Source organism: Limulus polyphemus, unplaced genomic scaffold (assembly GCF_000517525.1).
Source record: "Limulus polyphemus unplaced genomic scaffold, Limulus_polyphemus-2.1.2 Scaffold140, whole genome shotgun sequence".
NCBI classification, from domain to species: Eukaryota; Metazoa; Arthropoda; class Merostomata; order Xiphosura; family Limulidae; genus Limulus; species Limulus polyphemus.
In genome coordinates, this window is record NW_013665750.1 from 52,281 (window position 1) to 56,548 (window position 4,268).

The window sequence follows — 4,268 nt, forward strand, 5'->3', positions numbered from 1 at the left end:
TCTTATACACTGAAAAATACGGTAATCAATATAAACAGCTTGAACAGGCTGTTAGCTGAATGTTTCATATTCATAATGTTACGTAATATTAATTTAAGAGCAGAACAGGATAGAAACAAATTATTAGCATGCTCCACCTATGAAATAACCTTACTGAACTGAAAGAGTAATTTTAAAGCTAAACCAGGAAGGAATAAACTAACAATAATGTCAAAAACGTTGGAAATGTATTAATAGTCAGAATCATTGAAGAAGAAACACTGCTATTGTGGTATGTAAACATACCATGAGTTTCTATTATATTATATTTATCGCTTGTTTCTGAGTATATGCAGTTTTCGCATTACACGTGGTCAAGAAAGTTGTTATATAGTTGACTTCCTTCTAGGTGTCTTTGTTCCTTTATAATTCTCGGGAAATATTTATTCTGCTCTTGGAGAGTATGCGTGTAATACTGCACATTGTACAAGAATGTAGGCAGCATTGTCCTTCAATGGTAGGTCAGGTGATATCTCTAGGTTACGACCTCCCTGATATTTCAATGGGATTGACCAACTGCCATAGGCGGTGCATACGTCCTGATAATATAGTATTGTAGAATTTGGTATATAATACCACAATCAGTTGGTTAGTTCTTTGTCTCTCTCTCTCAAGCTCAATCTGTCAGTTTGGTAAGATCGAAAAATTTAATTCTTTTCTTTGTAAACAGTAAATTAATACTCTCCTAACTTCCAACCTGTAATGTTAGTTCATTCTTATTAAACTTCTTTCTAAGTTATTAGGAGAGTTTAGAGAGTTATTATCACCCTAGCCTATAGTGTTTAACGTGCTCGGACTGAGAATTGGAGGGCTTATGGTTCACGTTCTCCTTCCCCAAAAAGCTCTATGCACTGGAGATGTATGAACACCATAAGTGTGATAACAAAAATTAGGGAGACTATGTGCAGGGAGCACTTGTGTAGTTTTGCACGAACTTTTGTAACAAAAATCTGATCTAAGCAAGATATCTTAGGAGAAATACCAAACTACTGCCATATCCTTTATCTCTAACAATATAACTCTTTTCAGCCAATGATGGAAAGATTCAGACCAAGAAAAGAGGAAATATGAGAGCTCCAAATAAAAACATTGATATTCAAGTTCTGGTGTTCAGACATTTTTCAAAGCCCAGTGTGTTCCTGAAGAAGAAAGGTCTACCTTTTGAAAGCGCCCGAGTTTTTCTAGGGTATCGTATCTTTGTGTTTCGGAAGCTCAAAATATTTTCCTTTGATCCCTTGTTTCCTATCTATCAAATCCTAGGAACTAATAAGTGAAAGCAAAGAATAATACACTATAATATATTAACCACACTACATCTGCCACATCCAGTGCCAATGAGGCCTATTGTTCAATATCAGGACTCACCTGGTCGACTGGGGTACGACATACACAATAGTGGTCTTAACGCTATTTATATCATCAATTGCATGAACGTGGTCCCCCGTTGGGGCAGCGATAAGTCTATGGATTTACAACACTAAAATCAGGGGCTGATTCCCCTTGGTGGACACAGTAGATAGCCCGAAGTGGCTTTGTTATGAAAAAACACACACATACACACATGAACGTGTGATGTGTCAAACACAGTGTTTTTAAACTGTTCCTGGTTTGAAGTAAATGTCTTTAATTTATTAATTTTTGGGTTTACTTTGTGAACTTCTTTTCGTTTTCACTACTTGCAAGTCGAGCAAGATGATGAAATCAGAGCTAAGACTGCTTTCAGTACTGAAGAAGGAATTTATGAATGTTGCATTATGCCATTTGACCCGTGTAATGTACCAGTTATTTTCAATGGTTAATTAGATTAATATTATATGGGTTGCAGAGGGTACGGTGTCCAGTTTATGTTGACAGTATTTTGGTATTTGTTGCATGTTTCAGGCCAAAGTTGAGAAAACAAAGTATGGTATTTCAATACTTGTAATAAGCAAGTCTGAAACTAAAGCCACAGAAGTGTTCTCTCATGCAGATGCAGAAAGAGTTTCTTGGACATACCATAAATAGAGATGAAGTGTATACAGATCCTGCTGAAATTCGAATATTTATAGATTGGCCTAAACCTATAAATAAGAAAGAAGGCCAAAGCTTTATCAGCTTTGATCGCATTATAGTTATTTTCTGGCCAGTTTTTTGATAATAGCATTACTGCTTTCAGCATTAACTAAAGTGGAATCCCATCTAGTATTGATGGCTGTGTATAATAATTTCACTCACCAGAATGTTCTTATCGATGCCAGCAACAGCATAATTATAGCAGTATTATAACAAGTTCAAGGTAGTATGGAATGTGTTATAATTAATGCAAACATTACACTCGTATCCAGTGAATGCGATTATTGTATGATAAATAAAGAACCATTTGCACTAGTAGTATTATTATTTCATAAACATTCCACTTTAGCTAGTTGTATGACCAGGAAATTACCACTCAAGTAGATCATGTGAAGTGGATATTGATAATGAACTTCAAAGAATCTAAAGGTATGCTTGCATGTTGTATCACAACATTGCAGGAGTATAATTTCACTATACAACACTGCCTAGGACAATAGCATGAAAATGCACACATACTTTCCCACCAACAAGAATGAACTTGTCGATTTTAAGAATATCTAAATCCTGGATATAATGATGGCATGAAACCTAAAGTCTCAGTCATGATAATCAAGAATGCAAATACGGTTAACTCTACTGATTAATGCATCACGAATGTGATGAAAGAAAAGTTACAAGAAGAACATTGCAAAGAACCAGAGGTAGCTCAGACATTCATTGTTGTTCAGCAAGTTGAAGCATGACCCTCAAAGATAAGTGAATGTAGTATGGAAGTACGTAACTTCTGTCCATTGCTTTATCAGTTAGAGATATGGGAAAGAGCGTTATATTACCACAACAACCCGCACAAGCACTGTATCCTAATTTTGATGCAGCTAGTCGCCCCAAGAGCTCTGAAAGTCGACATTTTCTGAATATTACACATTACATGTATCAGGTGTAACGAATTTTTTATTATATATTTATTTTAATATCAACATTTGTTTAGATTAAGTTTATATTTTAAAACATGCATAGCTTATAGTGTTAAATATATATTGCGAAACTCCCGCCCATTCTCCAAAGTTCTAGAAAATTCTCGAGAGTAAAAATCAACAATATATGTATATACGTAAACGCTTAAATGTAGCTTAGTATTGTTACGTAAAAGTGAAATTTCTAGAACGCCTCCACACGCCTATAAATATAACCAACGCGACGCGCCGAAAAAAGAGAGTATCTATTATTAGTTTGCTATAGTCAGTGTGCTATAAACTTTGGAAGTCATAACTGTGATTGTTATAACACTTAGCAATCTAAAAATTTTAGATATTTGACCAGGAACATTTACAAAGTTCGAACATTACAACTCATTTAACTTCAGTGGATTCTCATCGGACATTAGTACTTTTACGAAAACATTACATAACGTTAAGGTGGACAAACCGGTGTGTATGTGGCTGATAAATAAGGACAAAGCTAGCTAGCTTCCCGTGAAGGGAATTATACCTACGTCAACTCGTAATCAACTTGCTCGTCGTGAACCCTTGATAAGATATCAAGGTAGTTCCAGACTAATAGGAAGACTTTATATTACTTGTTAGTTTGTGAAACTTTTATTTATAAATCATTGTTTGTAATAACTATTTGTAATAACCATTATTGTAAATTGTATTGTTGTGTGTATATTAAAACGTATTTGTGTTAAAAAAGAAAATTGTGTGTATCAATGTTGTTGGCAAATATCATAAACTGACTATATATATTGGCTTTTACTTAACTACTAAATCCAAAGTACAATTTAACTACTAAATTTAAATTTATCAGTTAACTCAATTTCAGGCCATTTGAAATTCTAATATGTGACATAATAAATTGGAGTCTTGTGTCCGAGATTTGAATCAGAGACAAAATTCGATCTAAATTAAAATTAAAATCACAATTGAATTTATATTTATCAGTGCCAACAAGATTTGATCATGTCTGATTATCAAGATTTTCTTGTATCACCCTCCATCGAACAAGTAGAAAAATATAACAAAAATGAATTGCTCGAACTTGCCAATGTTTTAGAACTAGAAGTTTAAAGGTCAATGAGAAAAATTAACTAAAAAAGTGTATTATCGAAATACTAGTCGATGATGATTTGTTGCCTGAGGAAGCATTAGAGGAATACTCTAGTGTCCCTACTAGCC